The sequence below is a fragment of the Marmota marmota genome, unplaced genomic scaffold (assembly GCF_001458135.2).
Source record: "Marmota marmota marmota unplaced genomic scaffold, marMar, whole genome shotgun sequence".
Classification (NCBI taxonomy): Eukaryota; Metazoa; Chordata; class Mammalia; order Rodentia; family Sciuridae; genus Marmota; species Marmota marmota.
Genome location: NW_026000037.1, coordinates 26132194 through 26159041, shown reverse-complemented (window position 1 = coordinate 26159041; position 26848 = coordinate 26132194).

Below are 26848 nucleotides of genomic sequence, written 5' to 3'. Positions count from 1 at the left end.
GTGAATTTCCCTTACAAGAACACCATTCAAACTCCAAAGGGAACTTTTTTACAAGCTCATCTCTGTCTCCTGGACCATTCATTCCTCATTTCCCTTCTTCCCTATAGAAAAAGGAATGTGGGTCTGAGGATGTAGCTCAGTGGTGGGCCATATACATAGCATGTGCAATGTCCTGGACTAGGTTTCTAACACCCCCAAACAAAGCAGTGAACATAAATTTGTGAATAATAGTAGGCAGGTGGGTAATCACAAGTCTGTGGTTTGTGATTCATCCACTTCTGTGATTTTCCCTTTCCACACCTTAATAAATGTGCGTGCCTTCTTTCCTGTGTAATCTGTCAGAGAACCATGAGAGGGCGAAGGAGAAATATCCCTTCATCCTTACCATATACCCATCATGGGCATATAATTAAAATGCTTTTTCTTGTTAATCTGTCTTTTGTCAATTTAATACATAACCCAGGCAAAGAACCTAGAAGGACAAAGGGAAAACTTTCCCTCCCCCACATCACCTAACTTCTTAAAGGACATGCCAACTTTCAATTAAAGATGTGATTTCTTTTTCCAATCCAAGTTCATGTACCCTCTGAATTCTAAACATGGACCTCAGTTTAAGAAGGATTCAACAAGTCTAAAAGACACTCAAAATTACATTTCCATCTTACACACACACACATATTAGTTGTAAATGGACACAATACCTTTATTTTTATTTTATTTATTTATTTTTATTTGGTGCTGATGATTGAACCCAGTGTCTCGTACGTGCTAGGCAAGAGCTCTACCACTGAACCATAGCCCCAGCCCCTACATTTTCATCTTATTTTTATATTCCTTAAAAAACTATGGTCACAATTCCTTGGCTTTTTTTTTTTTAACTTGGAATGAGTTATACTTGTTCAGTAATTATCCCAGGATCCATCACATAAAACACAAAACAAACTCATATTCGTGTCTCAACAGGACTTACAAATGTCATAGATCCAGCTTGCCTTCTAAATAATATAAAACATCATTGGTTTAAAAAAAAAAAAAAGTGGTATTTGGACCCACAGACCCATCTTTTTCAGAATCATAAACTCTTGCCTTTAAAGTGCCGAGCCAAATCAGATCCAGCACTAAAGGCAAAACATTTTTGGCTCCTTGGAACACACTTCATTTCATTCCTTAATGTGTCTTAATTAAAGGCTGGGAAAACATTATAAAAATAAAACCTTTATTCTCTCTGGAAAACCAAAATCCAGTAACAATGTTGTCTATTATAGCTGTAAGGTAAAGGGGGAAAAAAAATCACAGCATTTTATTCTCTTCCAGACTCCATAAATGCACAAGAACACAGTGAGGTGACGGAAGTTAAATTTCTACTTTCTAAAAGTCATGGGCATCTCTGCAGAGTATGCAATGCCAGGACATTCATAGTGTTTTGTTTTGTTTTTTCATTGCATTCCCCCAAATCCTGCCCTTTCAAACATGTATGTAAATGAGGGGGCCCAAAGAGCTATTAATGCAAATTTCTTTAAGTAAGATTCCTGCAAACCAAAAGGCTGTTCTTGCAAGAAAATGCTGTGTCCATAGTGAACTGTTGCTACATGACCCTGGGAAAATTAACTTGTGTGGAGGGAAAACAAAGAGCCAGGGCCAGAGCAAGACACCTCCGTCAGTCTCAGAGAACAAACCCTGCAGCAATGCTGGTGGGGAGATTTTTGAAAGTCGGTTAGGAGGGGCACTCATACTTTTTTATGGACTTGAGGATCATTCTTTAACAGGAATATATCTGTTAACATCGTGTTTAATAATACATTAATAAGTGTGTGAAAGGGGCTTTGTTAGAGGGATGAAAGTCCACCACCTATCCCCGGAACCTGAGATCATTGTGCTAACATTACTAGAAGATCCAGAAACCCAAGGTTCCACTGGCCTTGACCCAAAGAGCCCCCACTCCAGACTCCCTTGCCACAGGAGGTCACACTGCCAACTGCAGGAATCCAGCTCCCAGGTTTGACTACCAAAGTTTCTTTGCACCTACGGCTTTTCCTGCTAGGTAGAGAAACTGGAATTTATCACAACATGGAAGCTACTGAGGATTTGTTTCTCCCTCGAAATTCTTTTTTTTTTTTTAATTTTTAAAATTTATTTTTCAGTTTTCAGCGGACACAACATCTTTGTTTGTATGTGGTGCTGAGGATCGAACCCGGGCGGTACGCATGCCAGGCGAGCACGCTACCGCTTGAGCCACATCCCCAGCCCTCCCTCGAAATTTAATGCATTTTCTCATCAGAATTTTCTTAGATCAAGAAAAGGAGCTTCTATAACCAAGACCTTGGGAATCAAATAGAAGAGAAACTAGCATGGTGGTAACGTCTGCAGCCTCCCATTACTCAACCTCACAATGCCTTGGTTTTTCATTCCTAGAAGGAAGAATAATAATACCCTCCTCACCAGGTGGTGTGGGTAACTAACAATGAAAGGTCAAGCCTGGGGAAGGCGGGAAAGTCAGCAGACTTTTCAGGATATTGAAGAAGTCAATGGATTTTATGTCTTTTCACTCAATCTGAAACACCTGAGGACACACACCTTTGTAGAAAAGTATTGATTTTATGAACATGTATTGATTGGCCTAAAAAGTAAAGGACCTTCCTTGTCCATTAGGAACAATTGATCATTTTCTCAGAAACCTACATTTCTACACTTTTCAAAGTGGTAGAAAAGGAACACAAAGTCTGCTGAAATCCTCCCTCTCACCTGAAACCAACTCTGTTTTGCTTAAATGGGCTTGAAGGACACACTCCCAGGAACATTTTGAAGATGAGAAGATGAGGACCAGCAACATCCATCTGTCCACATCACCAGTAGAGCCCAATCCAGTGTCCCTGATTCCCAACCAAGAGTTCATCTTCAGCTCTACAGGACCCCCACATCATGAAGTGACCCTAATTCTCTTCCCTCCCTACCACTGCATTCCACCAGAGTCACTGACAGCTGAAGATACAATTTAAATCTTGAAGTTGCCTTTGAATTTATAGCTTATTGAAGGCACCTGCACTTGGAAGCTAGAAACTACAAAATCAGAACTTTGAAAGAGACATTTCTCCCTGAGTACTGTTGGCACGCATTTATTACTAAGGTCTTAGTAATTCTCCTTACGTTTCAGTAGATTTCCCTGCTTCATTAATTTTAGTGCCTTTGAAGGTTCTAAATGCAACCCTAGATTCTCCACTACAACCAGCCCTCCAAGAACAGCAACTCCAAGAAGCCAAGGTATAAAATACAGTCAGACTGGTTCATCTGTGTGGCTCAAGTTCACAAGCCGCCCAACCAATAAACCTGAACCTTTCACACACCTTCCAGCCTCTAATTTCACACACCAAAGTGCATGCAAGCACATACTCATACTCTACACACTAGCCTCAAACATATGAGCACACTGTGTTAGTCAGTTTTCCATTGCTGTAACAAAATACCTGAGAAAAGCTATTTAAAGGAAGAAAGCTTTATTTCGACTCACAGCTTTAGAGGTTTCCATCCAGTCAGCTAGCTGCATTCCATTTAGGCCTGTGGCAAGGCAGAGCATGGTGGCAGAGAGGACACAGTGGAGCAGAGTTGCTCACCTAATGGAAGCTAGAAAGCAGAAAGAGAGCAAGCATGAGAAAGGGGCAAGAATAAGAAATAGCCTTCTGGGGCACCTCCACAATGACCTACTTCCTCCAATTAGACCCCACCTCCTACAGTTTTCATCACCTCCCAATAATCTATTCAATTATGAACCCATCACAGGATTAATCCATTGATGATATAGAGCCCTCATGACCCAATCACTTTCTAAAAGACCCACCTCTGAACATTGACGCACTGAGGCCCAAGTCTTCAATACATGCAACTTTTGGGAACATTTCAGATAATACACACCTAGCACACTCTACACACTCGAAACCTTATATACATGTATGTACCACGATTAGTTTAAATGCGTTCACACATGCACAAGCATGCATAAATACCACATGTGCACACACATGCACACATAATACATTTTCTTTCTCTTTCTTTCTCTCTTTCATGTCCCTATCTGATTGGTCATTCTCCACATCTTGGCTCTGACCCTGAATTTCTACCCTCAGGCCTGTTTCTGGCCCTGTCCACTTGGCATTTTCTCTTGGGTCCTCAGACTTTAAACAGGAGCTGACACTAATGTCTCTAACTCAAGTTGCCTTACTTTTCATGAGATCTGCAACATCCAAGTTCTAAGCTCAAACCTCCGGGGGTTCCAAACACCTCCCATTTAGCCAGAGATTTAATGCATCCCACCCAACCAGCTTCCTCTTCACCCACCATCACCTTGGTCACAAAATCAGAGGGCTTGGGCAGGGGGACTGATCAGACAGGACAGTCCAGAGAGCATCAGAGCATAAAACTTGCCCACTTCCTCCGTTTAGTCAGCCTAGAATATATATCTACAGAGTTGTTATACACGGTCATAAGACTGCATGGGTACCACTCCATCCCCCAAAAAACCATAGGAAATCGGCCCATTCTTGCATATCTTGAGTTAATTTCAGATACTACATTGTTTTATTTTGTGTTTTTCAGAGATGAGGCTGGCACCCCAACTCTTCCTTGGCATGTTCCAGAGACAGTAGAGCAGCTAACAACGGCAGCCATCAATGGCAGCCAAGAATAGCTGGGCACAGTCTCTCCTAGCCTCCTCCATTGCACCTGACCACCAGAACTACTGACTAGGTTGAACTGGGATGGAGCTAAAGACACTCGCTACCCCAGTCATGCCTTGATCTTGTCCTCATTTCCCACACCCAGGGTCTACACTTAAAAGAAGTCTCCGAGAACAGAAGCAACTAAAGTTTGGCTACTTTTTCCTCCATTGTTTTCACAGTTTTGTTCTATGAATCCAGACTAGGGAGAGGGTGGAGGCAGAGAAAAAGATCTTGGATCCCACAAGGAGAACATTCATTTCCAATGACGCCTCTTCTGCCCACTCTTAAACCCACTCCCAGAAGAAAACAGAGACTGGAGCCCAAGTTGTACAAAACAGCCATGGGCATTTCACACGGATGCAAATGACTCACCCTCCCCCACAAACTCCAATCTTCTTAATAGCCCATGACCTCATTTTAATTGAAACCTATCCACTGCTACAATAAGCCAAAATGATTTGGGAAGAACAGTCCAATCCCATTCTCCTTTCTTGCTCCTGCCTCTGAGGAGGAAGAAGTGTCAATACTGATGAGCCAGGGGGTCAGGTGAGCTGTTGGCATTCCAGAACAAACAGATCCCATCCCCAGACTGCCTTCACCTCAAATGAGATGTGGGAACCACCCCAGAGACTGGGGACTGAGAACATTGAAGAAATGATACTTTGTCAAATAATTAGAAATCACACTTCATTATCTGAGCTCAGAATTATGACAATATTTTATTTTTATTGTTACATGGAATTACACATACGGCTATACATGTATAAGGGAGAGAGACTCCCTCTATTATCCTCCTAGGTTCCTACGTGGGCTTATCTTGGCTGAGTCTAGGAACCAAATTAACACAAGACAGATTAACAAGGAAAAAAGCATATGATTTTTATTAATTTTTATATGTAACAGAGGATCTTCATGAGAGTGAAGTTCAAAGAAATGACCAAAGAAAGGTGATTTTATACCTTTTTAGACAAAGAATGATAAGTTTTCGGAGACATAGGTACCACTGGACAAGGGGGTCTGTGGCTGGAAAAGGGGGTCTGTGGCTAGGGGCTATAAATTCTAGGGAAGTCACTAAGATATAAGGGGGATGTAAAGCTAGCAGAAGATAAGAGTGACTTCAGGGAGTTTATTTACCCAGGCTCATTGCAACCCCAATTACCAGTCTCTAATGATAATGATAAAGGCTATTTTGTGCCCTGGTACAAGGAGGGCACCCCTCCCAAAGGAATCTTTATGGCCTGCTACATATAGGAAAAGGCAGATTGTATAACTCTTTCTGGAGCTATTGTCTCTCCAATGTTGTCAGCTCTAAATAATCAATGTACCAATTTGGCATATTTGGGGATGGTGTATGCTTAACTCCTTCATATATGTAGACCTGTAGGTGAATTTTAATTCCCTGTGTCCTGCCTATTGAAACCCATCCATAGCTATAATAAGCCAAAATGATTTGGGAAGAACAGTCCAATCCCATTCTCATAGGAGGTGGCTGAAAACTATGTGCAATACAAAAGTATATTTTGAAAAAAAGTAATGAAACAACCCGAAGATCCATAAACTGATGAAGAGATAAACAAAACGTGGTATATCCACTTAAATGGAATATTATTCAGTCATAAAAAGGAGTGAAGTACCGATACATGCTACAACATGGATGAACCTTGAAAGCATTATGCAAATTGAAAGGCAGACATGAATGTTATATGAGTTCATGTGGAGGAAATGTCCAGAATGAGAAAATCCATAGAGATTGAAGGAAGATTAATGGTTGGCGTGGACTGGGGGTTCAGGGGAAATTAGGGATAACTGCTTATTGAGAAAAGGGTTTTGGGGGCAAGCGACAAAATTTTCTGAAATCAATGGTGATAACTGCATGACATCGAATGCACTAAAAGCCACCCTTAAATGTCTAACATGGTGATTTAATATTGTATGAATTTTACCAAAAATATTTTTTTTGAAATAGTGATGAGGCATGAAGGAAAAACTAAAGGTAAGAGATTAACATGAAGCCTAGAAGGGAAGGGAGTGGCGATCATCACACAAAGACAAACCACCGTTACTGGGGATGGCCCATGATGATTTAGACATGAGTCCCAGAAGAGAAAGTAAAATAAGATATATTCCACATCAGAATGGATTCTACTGTCATGTATAAATAAAAAGAACGAATTTAAAGAAAAATTAATCCATTAGGAGACCCATTCATTTTTCTACAATATAAGGGCAAACCAGTTGGGGAGAGAAGCAGAAGTCTCCCAGAACTGGGATGCAATAGATACTACCTCCAGAGGGAAGCTCCATGATGTGGCAGGCTGGATCCTCCCAATACCTTCAGCAAATACAACAGGGTATCTCACAGCATCTCTCAGAGCTGATTGAAGCCAAAATGCCAAAAGTACCACTCAACGAAGACATGCCCATTACCAAACATTCCCATGCTGTGACTTCAGTCCTTTGGACTTTAGGACCAATGTTTCATAGAGGATCTTCTTATCTTCATCATCCTTTTTTTTTTCTTTTTTTCTTTTTTACCGTATTGTGTACATCTTTTGAATGCTGCATTACAAACACCTGGAGTGATTATTTAACGGCACATTGTAGGACTTTATGCTAAACTAATGCAGATTCAAAGTCTTTGAGGGTAGGGTCCATGAATATGCAGTTGAATAAACCCTCCAATTGATGTATACAGACAGCAAAGCTAGAAAGTCACTGAGGACCCTGATGGTGGTGGGGGCTAGAGAGAGCCATTATGTATCTCCACTTCCCTTCATCCCTCTCACCAGCCATCCAAGATCTCCAATTCTTATTTAGAAACAAGAGTCATTTAAAAGAAAAGCAGTTACATAGTGTCCTCCAAGGTACCCTTTCAGCCCCTTCAGAACCACCTGCTTTGGGTCAGACACTCATAGATCTCCAGAGCTCTTTCCTCAGAGGTAGGAAGATGTTGAAGAGTTCATTTACACTAAAGTATTAAGACTCCTTCTGCGGACCTTAACCAAGCAAGGAGGGGCCATCTCTCCTTATTCCCAGTGCATGCTCTTCCACTCAGAGCAGCTGTGGATTCTCAATGGAAAGTCTGACCAATCTCCCCAGCTCTGAGCGAAGCCTAAGTCCGTATTCATTGCCATGTGCAAGTCCATATTCACCACTATGTGTTGGACAGCTCCAATCAGAGACTCCCCAAGGTGCCTCAAACCCAACAGCCAGAAGTGATTTATCTCCTTCCATTACCTTTAAAGGCAGAATCAACTGAATCCCCAGATCTCTTGTAATTTCATTTAGACTGTCCCAGTTCTTAAACCTTGGGACAAAGGCTTATATACACACACAAAAAAACAGGAACAGTTGTTCCTTTGTATCCATAGAGGCCTGGTTCCAGGACCCACGAGGATGCCAAAATCTACACATGCTCAAGTACGTTATATAAAATGGTGTAGTATTTGCCTATAACCTACACATATCCTCCCATATACTTTAAATCATCTCTAGATGACTTATAATACCTAATACTGGGAAAATACCATATAAATAGTTGTTATACTAAATTGTTTATGAGTTAATTACAACAGGAAGTCTGTACATGTTCAGTAAAGATGCAATTTTTATTTGACCTGCAATTGGTTGAATTCATGCTTGTGGGACTTGAAGATGTGGAAGGCTGGCTGCACTGTACTTACAAGACCAAAGGGGTCTATAAAGGGAGATTATGGCTCAGTTGATTTTTGCTATCATCAAACTTCAGAAACTGACACAAGGTGATGTGACTCCTCTGAACCCATTTCTGTTTACAGCATTTATCACTTGTAAATATGTTTTCCCCCCATTGTTGAATTCTCTTTTTTTTTTTTCCAGTACTGGGGATTGGACCTAGTGGTATTTAACCAATAAGCCACATCCATAGCCCTTTCTATTTTGAGCCAGAGTCTCACTAAGTTGCTGCCCATTATTGCATTTTAAATCCAAGGAATCCCTCCCCCCAGTAACCTGTTTCTAGTCTTTGCTCATTTCTCTACAGGATGTGTTTTTTTCTTACTGATTTATAAGTGCTCATATTAGTTTTCTGTTGTCCTGACAAAATACCTGAGATAATCAACTTAAAAGGAGAAAAGATTTATCTAGTCTCATAGCTTCAGAGATTCCAGTCCATGGTAGCTCCGTTGCCTTTAGACCTGTCATGGCACAGAACATCCTAGCAGAAGTATATGATGGAGTAATCTGTTTACCTCATGGCAGCCAAGAAGCAAAGCGAGAAGGGGCTGGGGTCCCAATATCCCCTTCAAAGTCATGTCCCCAATGACCTCATCCTTCAGCAAGGCCCCTCCTCCTAGAGGCTCCGCCTTCTCCCAATAGCACCACAGACTGGTGACTACACATTTAAACTTGAGCCTTTGAGAGTCATTTCAAATCCAAACTGTTTGTTCTTATTCTATTAATTTTTAATGTTGTCTGTAGCATCTTTCACTATATCAGAGGAGGAGGAGTTGTTATTGTTGTCAATGCTATCAAATCTGTCCATCATTTTATTCTTCTTTTTCAGCCTTATAGAACAGTGGACTGAACTAAATGAATGGATTGAATTAAATCAATAAGCAAATCTGTGCTAATGGGAGACTTCTACACATGACTGGGGGAATTCTCATGTTTAGAGATGGAAGTTTGGGAAAAGGAAGAAGACCTTGCTAGTCCAACATCTAAGCCTGCTTTGTTTTGTTTTGTCTTGGATTTTAGTGATTCTGAGGCTCAAATCCAAGGCCTCACAGAGGGTAGGAACGTGCTCTGCTAGTGAGCTAAAACACAGCCGTGTAAGCTTGCTTTAAGATTTTTCATTCTTTTGATCTTGGGCAATTGCTGTGTATCTTTTTTTTTCCCACAGCCTCAGCCTCCAGCAAAGGTGCAGAAAAGAAAGATGCCCAGGGTTTGATACAACTGTCTTTTCCTTCTGGACTACTTGCCTATGACTCACTCAACTACCAAAAAGCACACATGACATCGCCAGGTGGGATGGAAGCAGCACTGCATCCCCCAGGCCTCCCAGTATCTTGGAACTCCAAAGAGTTTAGTTCTCACTACACAAATGTCACTCACTGGGATCTGAATTCTAAATGAAGGCAATATTTTTGTTCTCATCTGGCCAGTCCTGTCCCTTAAGCTTGATGGGAAGCTCACAGAGGAGGATAAAATCCACCCTCTGTAGACATCCACAACCTGCTAAGTTTCAAAAATTGCTTCAAGGGCATAGTGCTGAGAATGTGGGCTTCAGGGCTGCCCGAACACACTTTCAACCCTGACTCTGCCACTCACTAGCTATTTATTTCCAAAGTGACCCAACTTTTCTCTACCTCAATTTCATCATCTATGAAGCCCAATCTTACAGAGTGCTGGTAGGAATAACTGAGTAAATATATATCTATTGCTTGACATTCCTGGCCAAGCAGAAACCCTCAAGACGTTGGGATATTCTGAACACACACTTCTTGAGTCTTATCTGAAGTGAAAACTTTTGGTGGTGGTCCTGAAAGCTACTGTAAATTAAAGTCTTCCAGTCTAAAGAGAGCTATGATAGCTGAAACACCACCCCCCCCCCCCCCCCGCCAGGGCTAATTTGGCCATTGCCTTCTTATTGGAAGAGGCTGTTATCATAGATGCTATTTCCTGGAACTAATTTCAGCCAAACTGAATAAATAAATAAATAAATAAATGGTGTTAGGTGTTAACCCAGGCTAAGACAGGAAGGCTGGCCAGACCATGGCCACCTGGGGGGCTGCGGGAAAGGGAGCGCTGGCTCAGTCAACAGCTGCAAGACAACATCCTCAGTTTGATACTAAAACATCCCTCATGTTCCCTGCCACATGCCTGGACATGGGTCCTGCTAAACCTTTGCAGTTGTTTCAGCCAATTCAGCACCTCAAGCTTCCCCACTGGGCTCCCAGCCTCCAAGGTTGTGGGCAGAGAAAATCTGGACCAGATTTTACCAGAGCCTTTTTTCTCCCTCCCTGAGGCCAGAAGAGGGCTTTCCCTTGGTTTTATCCAATCCTTTTTTTTTTTTTTTTTTCATTTAAAAGTTGATATTCAACTTAACACAGTGAAACCTCATCCCCAGAGGAATAGAAAAATAAGCCACCCAAATCCTATTCAATAGGGTAAATATTGGGATAAGATAAACATCTGAGCTGCCTTAAAAAGACCATTGTATTCGAGCAAACTGCCATTTCCTTACCTGGAGAAAGGGCTCTGAATTCAGAAAACCTTAAGCTGAGGAGGGGTCCCAGCTTTGGTAAGAGAAGGCTGTCTCCATGGTCACCGTTTGCCCAGGGATGTGAGTGCCAGGTCACAACCAAGTGCTTTATCCACTGGTTTGCTCTCCGGGTTCAGCAGCCCTGCAGGGCTGGTGTCTCTAACCCCAAAGCCTGGCCCTTTCTCCATTTTCACCAAGACTGTGTGGCCACCTCTCTCCCACAATCCAGCTGGACGACCGGGTTGTGTCAGACACCCTCACCATCTGGATTCAGTCCTCCAACTTGCAACATAGCCCTTGGCAAAAGGCTCCTCCTTTAGCTTCCTTCTCTCTGTCTCCATCTTTGAATTTGCTACCTTCTTCCTGGTATAGTGGATGGTCCACACTAACACTACCAGCTGCTTTTTTACTGTGTAACTTGCCACTTTGTATGTGTTGTGTACAATTTAAATACTATAAATTTGCTATAAGGTATTTTTATAGAGGCATGAGAGCTCCTGGAACTTTCCCAACGGACTGACTCTGAATCCTGTATTCTTCACCAAAACTGAGAACAGACAACAGATGGAAAGGACAGGAAAGCAGCCTTGACAAGGCAAAGTCGCATCTGGGACCCTTTGGCTGACGTTTTCCCAAATGGGCCATTTCCTCCAGATCCTAGCTCCTGACTGAAGGAAGCATGTTGAAAGACTTGGACTTTACTAGAGCCATAGATCTCGGAAAGTTACAAAGAATTCCAGAAGTTTCCTTGAGGTGAAAAGAGCAAGGGAGAGTCATCTGTTAAAAAGAGAGAGAGAGAGAGAGAGAAGTCTTCCAACTGACTCTACATAACAAGGTACTACACAGAACTGCCTGGTGTTAGCAGTCCTTGCACAGAGCAGGGTCCCAAAGGGACCACTGGTGAGTGGAGCTTCTCTACATAAAGTGACCTCATAAGGCAGCTGAGGATGGATGGTGGTAGGGGAGGAGCTGAGGACCCATGGTGAGGGCACTGCTGGTGTTTTGTTTGGGGGCTGGGTGATGAACTTTGTTTGTTCTCCTGAAGTTTGTGTTTCCAGATGACTACCTCTAGAGCAGTCAAGCAAACGGACAAACACATTAGGGCAAAAACAAACATTTACATAGGCAGGGAAGTCATTTCTCCCAAGTTCCCTCATTCACAGGACTCTATCCATTTAGGGATTAAAACAGGCTGCTTTTTTTTTTCTTTCTTTCTTTCTTGAGAAAAGTGGATTCTTTCCAGAATTCCCATACTCAAGAGTGAACTTCGATGACAGAATTCTTTCTTCTCTTTTCACAAGTGAGAACCCAAATCCGATGAGCAATGTGCATTTTTACTGTCCCTAGTCTCATCAGGCTCCAGCAGATGAATCCCAACAATAAGCCTCTTCTTTTCCATTAGACCATGTCCTTGAATTCCACAAAGCTAGTGTGGGAGCCAACCATATATAATTTTTTGCTTGATTCTTTTCTTAATATATTTTTTTAGTTGTCAATGGACCTTTATTTTACTTATTTATTTATATGTGGTGCTGAGATTCTAACCCAGTGCCTCACACATGCCAAGCATGCGCTCTACCACTGAGCCACAACACGAGCCCCCATATATAATTTTTAAAATTTAATCTAGCTGGGTTCTAGCTACTCAATACCCTAGGAGATTATGTATTCCTTCTTCTTTTTTTTTTTTTAACCCATATAGCCTCTAGAGCTCTAATATGACAGAAATGCAGACTGAAAAGTGCCTCAGGGGACACTGGTCCAGAGTTTTCAGACTGAATCATTTGAGGGTCAGGAAGTCCATAAAATGGGTTATAACCAGGATTTTAAAGGAAACAGACAACATGGAGAATTTCACTCAGTAATTTCACTTAGTATCGTTTCAAAAAAAAACTTCTGTTCCAATAATGTATGTGGTCCTGAGAGTCACAATGTAAAACTATGGGCACTTTTTATTGTGAGTCCTAATCTGAAAAATGCTGACCAACTCCCTGACTTTACAGATAGGGCAAGTGAGATCCCAAGAGGGGCAATGACTTGCCTAGGGTTCTATTGCAGGACGGAGGGGATACTGCCCTTCTCCATCCCCTTCCCACCTGCAGAATCCCCTGGCTCCCTCCCACCAGTGAGCACCTCATGTCTGCCTAGTGTTAGCCATGTCAGCATTTAGTTTCCTTCAGACAGAAGACACCCCAGAAAGCCCAGTGATTTCAAGTCTTTTAGTCACATCTGTCAGGTGTCTAATATCCATCCAGTGACTCTTTGAGGTAATTAGAGATAGGATCTGGGAGAAGAAGAGGTAAGGAAATGCCTAAGAAAAGAGAACTCCGTGGAAAGGCAACCGTGTTTATAAGCCCCTGAACACTAATGGCAGTGATTCCAATGATGACCCACCTACCCTCTTGGTATGCCCTCCAGGGACTGGGCTGAGCTCTGAATATGAAATGCCTCCTCACCAGAAGCTGGTAGGATGCTGTTATCCCAGGACCCATAGAGGTTTAATAACCAGTTCACTAAGCTATGGGACTTTGGGCCCCATGCTCTTAACCACTCCACCCAACTCCTACTTGTGAAAAAAAAAAAAAACCCTCACAGAATGTTAGCTGTTGCAACAATGATTAGGTGCTTAATGAATTTGTTGAAAGACCGAATGAGTGGATAAGGCAGAATGGGCCCACTTAGGCTTGCTGAGAGGATGAAAGCTGAAACAGAACTGCCAGGGCAGAGCAGGCCCAGCCTGGAGAACAAGCCAGCACAAGAAAACATTCTTCAAAGGGGGGAGCAGATGCTCCTGGGGCACAAATAATCAAAGACATTCCCATCTCTCTCTCCTTTTAGCAGAGGCAGCAGCCACATCTCAGTCAGCCTATTCACCTGGGATATAGGTGTGTAGCCCAGTGAGGAAGTCTCACAGGGATATTCCCTAAACCAATGCCTTCCCAAAATTCCTACTTTAAAAAAAAAAAAAATTACCTAACATGAGGTTGAGGAGTGAAAGAGAAAATTAACTCAGCTTTTCATCAGCTTGGACTCCGGGGCTTGTCAAAGATAGAGTGTCTAGTTAAAAATACACAGCAAAAAAATAAGAAAAAGAAAAGCCCATGTCTAGGAGAGAAGCTTTTCTTTCTGTTCTTCACTGTCAAGGAGGCAAAGCTGGTTTGGTTATTCTTGTTCACTCCTCTCAAGAAATTCTCAGTATGATTGGCAAGAAATCAGGAATAACAAGATAAAGTGGTGATGTAAATGCCAGTGGAAACAGTAGATCCTTTGTGCTGACCTTGTCTAAGAAGTCTCAAAGTGGGAAGAATAGCTGGGATTTGGGCTTTGATGCAGAACTCTTGCACATAAAACTTAACAGTATCCTTCCTATCGGAAATGCGCAAATACTTTCCCTACAGGTATTTACAATCTGTCTCAACATTTGGCTGACTCCTGGCAATTTTCTGCTTTCATTCACAGGAACAACTTAAAGAAAAACTCCAGCCTTTTAAGTAGCATACTGAATTAAAACAAAGGATAAATCACCAAACATTGGAGGATCTGGAATGCAATTATCAACCAAGGGAGGGGGATCATTATTCTTCACTTGTATAAAACACTGGCAAGATGTTGACAAGGACCTAGGAAGCTGGGAAAACTAGTCTAGGCAAAACCATATTTAAAACCATTTGAATATTCCCCTCTCTAAAACATCCATAGCTCCAGCATTCCATTGTCCCGTCTCTCTTCCAATTTAGAATCTCTTTTCAATCACAATAGACACAGTCCATTCTTGTGTCCAACTTAACCTCTTCAACTGCAGTTTAATATGAGTTACCTTATATTGGTGCTCAATGGAAAGAGAAATACCGTTCACTTGCATCCCAAGGTCCTGGGATCCTTGCCTGGAAGCAGTTATGACTCCTGTTTTATCTTGTGAATTTTATAGTCTATACCAATAGCCATGTCTGTTTTCACATGAAAGTACTTTTAAGCTATCATCGAGATAAATGGACACTCTAGGAAAATATACCATATTTATCCATTAGCTGAACGTCTCCCCCAGCATGCTAGCCCCCGTCCCCCATTAGAAGCCCAGCTCTGGATGAAGTCTCTATCCATTACAATGCTCTTAGCTCTAAATAACAGGATCTTCAACTTAAAGTAGCCTGAAGAGTGAGGAAAATGTATTACTGCACATATATGATTCCAGAGGTGGATAGTACAAGGTTGCTTTCGTGCCTCAAAAATGGCAGCAAAGACCCCAGCTCTGGGAAGCTTTCCATTCTGCCAGCCTCCGTATGCTGGCTGATCCTAAGATTTGTCCTCACACAGACACAGATAGTGTCCTGGTTTAGGTGCTCTATATAAACACAATGACATCCGCTTGAAGAAAATGGATGTTTCTCTCAGGAGCCATGCTTTATCAGCAAAGAAAATCTTTCCTCAAATCCCCACAGGAAACTTTCCCTATTGGCCAGAATCAGACCCCACACCAGTGCTTCGTTGCCAGAGAGACTAGAAGGTGGAAAATTTGGTATTTTCAGTCTCTCTAGTAGGAGGTGAACTCTGCCAGCAAGAAGTAGATGGGAAGGGGCCTCATTGCCCCTTACTCTGTAGGTAAACAGAAGGATCTTCCACAAGGCCCCTCATCCCACAGGCTCAGGTCCTTATGACAGCGAGGGGACTAGAGACAATCACTCTGAATGAACAAGACTCAATGGATCTCAAGCCCTTGGAATGGCAAGTTTCCTTATTTTCATAAAATTCACTCATACTCTTCCAATGGCTTCTTTTTTCATTCTTTTTTTTTTTTCTGTTCAGAGGTGGTTTAACAATTCCAAACAGTGTTTCCCATCGGTTTTTAAAAGCTATTTGCAGTAAGTTTTATTCTGCTACTTCTACTGTTAAAAATATCAAGCATTTCTAAATATATAGAAGAACTAGATATTCCACATAAGAACCTGTCCATTATGCACACAGCACAGGTAAATAAAATTTCACATGTAGCAAGGGTTATAATCCAAGGTATCTTCTCATTTTGTCCTTGAACTTTTCCCTCCTCACTTCTCTCTACTTTCAGACCAGTGGACAAGTACAGGCGTATGTAACACTTAGAAATGGTTGAACAAACTCATATCCAAAAGTCATCTACAGAGGACAAGCTTTCCTATAAATTTCAACACAAAATGTACAAAATGTGCTAATTCTTCTAACTACTTGGTCATACACTGACAACCTCTTTAACATCTAACTAGACATTGCAAAATTGGGGCTCATTTGTCCATTACATACACTATATACAAAGCAAAACAAAATGCAGAAAACTGATGTCTGAAAATGTCCAAGTATGAACACACTGACATTATCCTTTGCAATTGCTTCCCTCCCACCTCCTCCACATCACTGAACAAACACAGATAGTACTATACTGCTCACAGAGGTGGTTTAAAAGTTCCATTCCCAAAAGACAATATTTCATATGAATTTTAGCTAAAAGATATTTACAAAGTGATATTTTACTACCTCTACATTTAACATACATAAGGCACTTCTAAACTTCTAGGCAGACTAGATGTTTCAAGTGAGGACTCAATTTGTCTACTATGTAAACGACAGTCTTGAATAAACTACACACATGTAACAATAATTCTAATATGAAAAATGTCTTCTGGCCCTTCACCAACCCAATGGGCTATAATGCTCAAATTTTCAAAAGACAATCCTTCCTAGGAATTTTAACATAAAAATTTGTTTATTAATTCTACTTTTATCATACAGTGGCAACCTCTTTAACATCTAGAAAGACTAGATGTAGATTATGACTCATTTGTCCTTTACTATGGGCACAGCAAAGTGAAACAAAACCCATAGACAGAAGGGTTTTGTTTCACTCTTGCCTCATCGTTAGCACATTGGCATGGTGCTCCTAAGGAGCAGCCCACAATACTACTCCACAGGGGCTTTGACTATTTCCCCTCCACCCCCCAAAAAATTTCATAATAATTTTAACAAAAAGAAATTTACAAAATGTGTTATATTTTACCACTTCTACTTTTAACATATATCAGGCACTTTAGAACATCTAAAAAGTCTAGATATTTAAAAAAAAGTACTTAGCATTTCAACTATATACAGTAATGAGAAATAAAAGGCACACATAAAACAATGGTTATTATACGAAAAATATCTTTTACATAAAACTGGTCTAGCACAGGACCTTTTTCTTCTCACAGTCAGTCTTCTCCACGTCCTCTAACCCGCAGAACAATCGTGGACAAGCGTCTCTCCTAGAGGTGGTCTAACAAATCCATTTCAAAGTCACTTTCAGAAGACATTTCTGATTTTTTTTTTTTAAAAAAAACAAATGGGCATTTACAGGAAGCTATTTTCTAACTCTTTCAAACCTCAGGCAACCTCTTTACATCTAGAATGTCCAGATGCAGCACAAGTTTTGAAAGATTGCGGGGCAAGTTGAGAGCAGCTTTATCATATTACATACACAGACCTTCTACAAACAGCCAGTAAATCTTCCCAAAGGGTGGTGGCCGTTTCCAATTGGTGAAATAAGGTGTAACTCCACCATTTCCCTCTTTAGTAGAATGAACAACAACCACCGAGGCCTCTAACCAGTCCAGCCGTCATCTGGGGCTGTGCTCACCTCCCAGGATGGTTAAGGCCTTTGTTTGCTTTGGCATGAGGCGCGCTCTGGCTGGAGGCAAAGTCTGGTGGAGGCATGCTCTGGTGGAGGCATGCTCTCGCTGTCCGAGGTGCCGGTCTCCTGGGACCACGTGAGGTCTCTATGGAATGGTCACCGAGGGCCCTAGTTTGCACGACTCCGCTATCTAAAGCTTGGCCAAGCTTTCGGGCATCCACTCACCTTCTTGGGCCTTCGAAGCCCTCGCTGGCCTCCACAGCATTGGGGCTGCCACCAGTCTTCTCACCACGCCAGGCTCGAAGCCACCCAAAAGCACCACGTCCTCAGTGGCAGCTTCGGATGGGACAGACAGAATTGGGCCAGGAGACCCAGCAGGCCGCAGGCTCTGGGGTCCAACAGGTGACCGCTGTCATAAGATCATCCAGCCAGGGGGATAGGCTCACCGGTCCTTCACAGCCTGGGTCAGCCAGCAGGCAGTAGCATCGGGAGCTCCGGGGGTCTGCAGGGCAGAGGCCAGGGCCTGTGCCCGGACCCCCAGCTCACCCGCCTGCCCAGGGCTGGAGGGCCCCAGAGGGCCATGGGGAGCAAGCTCTCATCACACTCTGAGGAACTCTCTTTTTCCTTTTTAAAAAATAATTTTTATTGTGGATATCTGAGGTTTATAGCATGATGTTATTAGATACATATGGATAGTAAACTGGTTACCATAGTGAAGCAAACTAACATCTATCATCACACAGCCTTACTTTTTCTGTGGGTGCAGCTAAAATCCACTGAACAAAAATCTCTAAAACAAGTCAACTTAATAACTACAGTCTTCATTTTGGAAAGTAGCTCTCCAGACACCTTCCTCCTATATATCTGCTACTTTGTATCCTCTGACCTGCATCTCCCCATCCCTGTCCCCTACCCTTCTGTCCTTTCTGACACTTTTGTCTCCCTGTTACTTCTCTACCAGGCCCTAAGGCTATGAGGTCCTCCTGGGACATCTAGAGTCCCCTCTTCTGCCATGGGATTAGGGACCTCCCTCATCGATACAGCCTTTTTTCCAAATCAAGTCACAAAATCAAAAGCCTCCAGTTACATATATTTCTATGTAAATGTAGAAATATTTTCCTTCGTAAAGACAGTAGAATGAATCGGACATAACTTTCCTATGTTTATTTATGAATAATTGGCCCATGAAACTCCACCATCACATACATCCACAAGAGTGGGTTATACCTCTGTATATGCATAATGTCAAAATATACTCTACTGTCATGTATATCTAAAAAGAACAAATTAAATTAAAAAAAAATATTTTCCTGCCACAGAGAAGTCAAAAGACAGCAAAGATAACTAGCAAATGACACTTAACATCAGAGCTGGGAGTAACAGGGAAGGGTGGGGAATGTGGCAAACTGAAAAATCCTATTCCCTTCCAAAAAGGACAGTGAAGTTGCCATGTAAGAATATAGACACGGGGCTGCCAGATATTTCTATTCTTCTAAAGAAGTCAGAAACCAGGATTTTTTTTTCCATTGAAATTTCAAGTGTTGCTTCAGTTTTTTAAAAATAATAATAATGTTCAAGCCAAACACAATATGCACATATTTCTGTCCTCAAGATATTGCTCTCCGTGCCCCACCATCACCATCAAAGCATATCCCTCTCCCTGGTGGATTTCGAAGTCTAGCAAGGTCCTTCCTTTACATCATGGTTTTTCTTGGCTACTGACCCTCCCAATGACAATGTTCTTCATCCTTAGACAACTTCAGCCTATATTATTTCTGGCCACCTAGGGATTCTCAAGACTTCAGCATTTCTTTTGACAACACACCAGCCCTCTTGACCTGCAGCCCCTGGATCAGGACCTCATTTCCCATTAGTGTTTCTGGGCTGCTGCCCTGCTAAGCACCCAGCTGAGGCCTCTCCTCCTAACAGTATCCTTCCACTCCCCCATCATGGTGTCAGCTTTTAATCACCAAGACCTCTCTGCATTTGACCTTGCCGCCTTCACCTTGCACAGCTGCTGGCAATGTAGATAATAAGAGCAACCTATTCTCTCAGTCCTATAACCATTCACCAGATTTGAAGGCCATTTGATCCCCATCCTGGATCCCCTTGTTGGGCTCTATGTTCTCCGGTCCTGATCCTGGGCTAGGGACATTGTTGGACATCAGTGGATGCTGGACTTAATTCACTCTCAATTCATGCCATTTCACTTCCACTGAGCCCTGTGGCATCTTTCTACTAACCTCGCACACTGGCTCCTCTAAACACAGGTCCCCAGGCCACTCAGAGTCACCCACTGTTAACAAATGATGAGGAAGAAGATGAGAATGATATGCAGAGGGGTCATCTATTGAGAGCCTGCCTATGCTGGACACTCTGCAGTACTTGTTTAATCAGCTTTTTAAATTAGATATCATCACCCCCATTTATAGACGTGGAAACTGACCATAACTGGAATTATATTAATTGCTCAGGATCAAATGGCTAGTGTCTGAAACATGACACTCTCTGTGTATATTGGCTCCAAAACCCCACCTAGCATCTAGCCTGCTGAGCTGGTTTGACCAGTCCCCTCCACTGGCCCATGGATTCACTCCCTCTCTCTGTTCCCTTATTCTTTCTCCCTTTCCCTGTACTGCAGAAGACAAGTGCTTCTTCTTCCTTTGGGGGACTGAAAGCCACACAATGCCCTTGTTGCCTCCACTGTGTCCCCTCCATCTTCTCATGGGTCTTGATTCTTCAGTATTCCCTCTCAGTTTCCTGAGTCCCTGCACAGATTGCTTCCCCTCCATCCACAGCTGAGAAGGAGGTCTCTGTGCTGGAAAATCCTTCATGTATCTCCTCTCTGCTACCCATTATGTTTCCCCTTCTTTGTTATTAGCAGTCTAGGTAGTCCCTAAACTAATTCAAGCAAGAGTGTTAATGGATGATATCCCTTCTAAAGACTGTATTTGTTTTATTCATGGAAATCTTTGGAACTTTCCCACAGAAATTGTAAGTTTAGAAGGAAGAAAGTTGAAGGACATGAATTTGAGTTGAGGGATGATAGATTAAATGGCCGGGGCCTTTTTACTTCTCACATTATGGAGAGAAGGGATTCCTCCCCTGGGTCTTGCACAAAGGACTCACCCGGTCCCTCCCAGACATGCTGCAGATTTTCATCTCTATAACAACCTATTTGAGGTAGGTATGATAGACTTGCTTTTTAATGCGGAAACTAAAGTTCAGAAGGGATAAGAAACTTCCCAGACCCACAGAGTTAAGTAGTAAAATGAACTGGGATTGAAACCCAGGCCACCTGACCTCATAGTCTCTGATATTTCCATAAAATGGAACAACTTTATTGAGAAGATTGAGGTCCTATAATTGCAAGCACTAAACCAGACTCACAAAACAGAGTACTAAAGTCACTTCTGAGTTCTAAAAGTGACTCCTAGCTTCCCTCCCTCCCAGACTACTCTCCAAAGACAAATGACTCCCATTTGAGGACACTGCTGGAACTTGTCTTCTCCTTTGATTTCCATCTTCACCTTCCAGATGTAAACCCTTCCAGGTGGTATCTGGTTCTTTAACTGAAGCTGGTCAGGTCCATGGGCAGGGGCCCAAGATGACATGGCTAAGATAATTCAACTTGAGAGAACAGGAAAGGCTTATAGGTTGTGCACGGTATGAAGGCCCTTACAAAATGTGTGTTCTGGTATTATTTGTACACATTTTAACTAGGGCCTAGCTTGCTTGCTTATTTATTTATTTAGGTACTAGGGAATGGACCCAGGTGCTTTATAACTGAGGTACACCCCTAGCCCTTTTTTTTTTTTTTTTGAGGGAGAGAGGATCTCAAGTTGCCAAGGCTGACCTCAAACTTGACAGCCTCCTGCCTTGGCCTTCCAAGTTGCTGGGATTTCAAGGGGTGTTTTTTGTTGGTTGGTTGGTTTGGTTTGGTTTGGTTTTGGGGTTTTTTAAGTTTGGGGTTTTTTTTGGTACCGAGGATTGAACTCGGGGACACTCAACCACTGAGCCACATCCCCAGCCCTATTTTGTATTTTATTTAGAGACAGGGTCTCACTGAGTTGTTTAGCGCCTCACTTTTGCTGAAGCTGGCTTTGAACTCTGCATCTCCTGCCTTAGCCTCCCTAGTATGTGCCTGGCTCAGTGTAGCTTCTTACAGTCCTACTGCCAAAGGATTGACATGTACCCTCAGGGGACATTTAGCCCATTCAGATTAAAGTTAGGGCAGTGGGGGTAGTCTGGAATCCTCTGAGGGAGATTTTTTTTTTTTTTAATTTTTAATGCCCAGGTAGCAATTCAGCAAAACCTGCTTGCACACAGCCTGAAAAACAGAAAAGTCAAAATGTTCTTCACATCAGTACATGTGTTTTTATACTAAAAGCAGAAGCAGATCAGAGGAGACATTGGAGCAATGCTCCTATCGCAAGTCCTTACAGATAACATCTTCAGATAACACTGAGGCAAGCAACCCAGGACGAAGTCACAGAATTAATTGTTGCTGGGAAGCCCCAGGCTATTAAAAAGAAGAAGAAAGAAAAGTCTCAACTGTACCAGCAAACTTTCAAGCCTGGCCTGCTGCAGGGACTTCCAGCTCAGCCCCAGATTCTTTGTGTGAAGCTCATTGTTAAACAGGGCAGCTTCTCAAGCAGAGAGAATCACTGTCGGAATTCCAGCTCCTATTCAAAGGGTTATCAGCAGCTATTGTTTTGATGTTTCTCAATATGCAGTGTTCACCGAGGAAACGGTTCACTCCTTTGTGGCTCCAATTCTTTAAAACAAATCGGCCCTTTTCCCTGGTTCCGGAATAATTTGCCATTTATGAAATGCCCTCTCTTCAAACTGTCTGTGCAAATCCCAAGTTATGCATTTGAAGTTCATGACCCCTTTTTCCTCTTTATGTTCCCAGCCCTCCCTCTCCCTCAATTTGCTGAGCTACAGGGCAGGAAATACCCCTGTGAATCGCGCTGTAGGAACATCCAGGCTTCCCCATCTTCCTTCTCCCAAACAAATGGGTCTAACTGTTAGAACAAATAACCCAAAGCCCCTCCACTCCACTCCCACCCCTGAGCACACAGCCCAGTTCTTCTCCATTCCCTTATTAAGGAAACAATGAAGTGAACACTCCAGGATATGCTGGTGCGGACAGTGAACACTAGCAATAAATTACTTCCTCACTTGGTGACTTTTATGGGTCAGGGAAACCATATGGCCCATGCAGCTGACTCCAGGTCAAATCCAGCAAACTCCATGCTCCTGCATCTCATCCTGGTTGTGTTAAAAGGCTGCAGGGTGCACAATACTGACATTTTCCACCACCCATCTACCCCAAATGCATGCAATTCACTCTCAAGTCTCAGCTGCCTTCCTTCCTCATTTTGTTGCCACCCCTCCTGGGTCTATTGACTCTTGGTTTGTCTTATCTGGTCCTTCCTCTGCCAGACTCATTCCTGTACAGCCTGGAGTGGGGAACATTCTCTTGGGATTTGTCTCACCCTGACTGATAGACATCTCCATAGCTTTATCTTGCCCTTTCTTAATCTCAGCAACAGTAATTACATAACTTATGTTGCCTCTTTTTGCAAATTTACCCAATTTGGCAAGAACTGCCTGACCTGGGTCCTCTTGCCCCCTGGTCCCACTTCTGCACTGTAGAGGCCACCTCTTTGTGACACAGTAATGATTAGAGTATTGCTCCCCAGTCTGCTGCTGTACAGGGTGCTTTGAAAAGGAACTTCTCACACTGGGAGCACAGGGTCCCAGTGTGCAGTAGCCAGGCAGCTGGCCCCAGAGCATGTGAAATTGCAGAATAAACCAGCCATTTCCTACGGGGTGGCAGGTGGGGAGAAGAGGACTGGAAACAATTTAACTGTAGTTAATTTAAAACATCCTCACATTAAAATAGGCCTGAATTTACCATAGACAGGAATGCAAAAAAAAAAAAAAAACCTATAAGTTTACACAAATTGATTTCTCATTTGCAGGAGGCCACTTTGGGTCATTACCTCCCTCCAGTTCTCACCATCAAGATAATTTTCTCTCTTCTGTTCCCAGAAATATTTTGGCAAAAAGTATGAGTACTGGGCTGGTGGTGATGTTGATGCTAGTCATAAAAATAATGATAGTTATTACTATTTCCTCTGAGATTATTTTTCTCAAGCAATGGTATCATGGGTGGATTGATGACAGTAACTATACTGGCCCTCTACCTTCTCCAGGAAAGCATGATTACTCCATGATTTATAGAGGAGTCAACAGATTCAGAGAAGTTAAGTAATTTGCCAAAGTAAGTGGAAGTAGCAGAATGTGAATCAGTTATATCTAATCTCCCCCCAAACTACTTATTCTCAGTAGGAAAAAATAGCCAAACTTAAAAAAATAAATAAAAGCACCCTTGAACACCCCAAAATTTCAGGATTTAAAACAACAGTCTACTATTTACTGGGTACCTTTGATCTGCTAGGCATTATTCTGTACACTTTATATTTCTCATATAGTCACAACCACCTTGGGAAGTAGGTACAGGTTGAGCATTTTTAATCCAAAAATCAAAATCCCAAATGTTCCAAAATATGAAAACTTTTGACAACATGATGCCACAGTGGAAAATTCCATACCTGATTATACATAATAGGTTTCAGTTAAAACACAGGTGCACTAAAAATATTCTATAAGATTCCCTTCAGGCAATGCATGTAAGGTTCATATGAGGCATAAGGAACTTTCTGTTCAGATGGATCCTAACTCCAAGATATCCCATTATATATATGTAAATATTCCAATTTTTTTAAATTCAAAATCTGAAATGCTTCTGGTAACAAGCATTTCAGTTAAGGAATATTCAAACTAGTATTAGACTCACTTTACAGATAGGGAAACTGAGCAGAGAATTATATTTCATGAGGAAAAAAATCATATATATCTTGTTCATTATGTTATCATAGCATTACACTGGCAATACTTCAGTGAACTATTTGAATGTTCTAATTATGTAATGTTTAATTTAATATTAATAAGGCCAATACAGAATAAGTCAACCATGTTATCTATCTTGTTCATAATTTGGTCTCTAGTATCTAGCATGGTTTTGACACATAGTTTACATTAGTTGAATAAAAAACTAATCTTATATTCATACAACATTCAATTTACTATTAATTTGTTTAATATGTGATATGAATCTATTGAGTATTAGACACATATGTAAACTAATATATTAATCAGGACTCTTTGGGTTGAAAATTATGGAAATTGAGCTTTTAAACTAGCTTAAGATAAAAGAAAAAGAAGGATGAAGGAAGAAGTTGATACATGTAACTCAGAAGTTCACAAACGTGAAAAAATGTTCAACATCTCTAGCAATTAGAGAAATGCAAATACTCTAGTGAGATTTCATCTCACTAGAAAATTACTCTAGTGAGACTTCATCTCATTCCAGTCAGAATGGAAGCTAGCAAGAATACAAACAACAATAAGTGTTGGTGAGGATGTGAGGAAAAAGGTACACTCATACATTGCTGGTGGGACTGCAAATTGGTGCAGCCAATCTGGAAAGCAGTATGGAGATTCCTTGGAAAACTTGGAATGGATCCACCATTTGACCCAGCTATTCCATTGCTCAGTTTATACCCAAAGGACTTAAAAACAGCATACTACAAGGACACACTCATATCGATGTTTATAGCAGCACAATTCACAATAGCTAAGTTATGGAACCAACCTAGATGCCCTTCAGTAGATGAACGGATAGGAAAACTTTGGTATATATATGTATATACAATGGAACATTTCTCAGCATTAAAAGGGAATAAAATCATGGCATTTGCAAGTAAATGGATGAAGTTGAAGAATATAATGCTAAGCGAAGCAAGCCAATCCCAAAAACCAAAGGCCTAATGTCTTCTTTGATATAAGGATGCTGACTCATAATAGCAATATCGGGGGAGATGGAGGAACGGAGAAACTTTAGATAGGGCAAAGGGGAGGGAGGGGAAAGGAGCAGGTAAGGGGGTAGGAATGATGGTGGAATGAGTTAGACATCATTATCCTATTTTCACATGAATGTTGTGAAAATACTTGTGTACAATCAGTGACTTGAAAAATTGTGTTCTTTATGTATAATATGAAATGAATTGCATTCTGCCATCCATCATGTATAACAATTAGAATATTAATTGTGTTAGAATAAATAATTTAATTTTGATTAAAAAAGGACTGTATCCAGGGGCTCAGCCAATAGCATCAAGCCCATTTAAATGCATTTATTAGTTCAATTTTATTTTCATAGGCTCTTGGTAACAATAAGATGCTCTAGGTGGCTGGGCGCAGTGGTGCCTATAATCCCAGTGGCTTGGAAGGCTGAGGCAGGAGGATTGCAAGTTCAAAGCCAGCCTCAGCAAAAGCAAGGTGGTAAGCAACTCAGTGAGACCCTGTCTAAATAAAATACAAAATGGGGCTGGGGATGTGGCTCAGTGGTTGAATGCCCCTGAGTTCAACCCCAGTACCAAAAAAAGATGCTCTAAGTTGTATCATCCTTACAGCCAATATATAGAAAGAGTGATCAGTCTGTTTACTTCTAGCACAAGTCCTAGGAAGAACTAGATTGTACCAGCTAAGGTCACATACCCATCCCTTAACTAATCACTGAGGCTAGAGGAACATTTATTCTGATTAGATGCACTCCTCCGAGAGAGAGAGAGAGAGAGAGAGAGAGAGAGAGAGAGAGAGAGAGATAAGTCAATCAAGTTTAGTTTTCTAAACTACACTGAGTGGGTTTTCCCTAAAAAGGAATGTGGGCAAGGAAAGCCATGTTAGGCCAAAGCTTAGACTGCCACCATTTACTTGGCAAGAGAGGGCTCAGTTCCCCCTTGTGTCTTCTGAGGCCCCAGTGGTGAGACTCCAGAGCTGCAGATTCCTTCCCATTAGCCTTTTCCTCTTTCAGCAGGTATCTGGGCTGGCTGAGGATGCAACCATGAAGAGTAAACACCTTCCAAGTCACCCTTTCTCACCACCTCCAGCCCTAGACCCAACCCCACAGACCCCTAAATGAAGCTCTTCCCTGGGTGTGCAATGTTGGTACCTAATGCAATTGTGCAGGACAGGGATGGAAGCCACCCTTCCTGCCTGGGACCAGGCCCTTCCAACTCATGGACTCACCTGTCCCATTCACATTTGTGTTCAATTTCCCCAGTTCTCGTTCTGGATATATGTTATTGTCTACTCCAATGCCATTTTTCAGCCCACTATAATGGGCCTTCC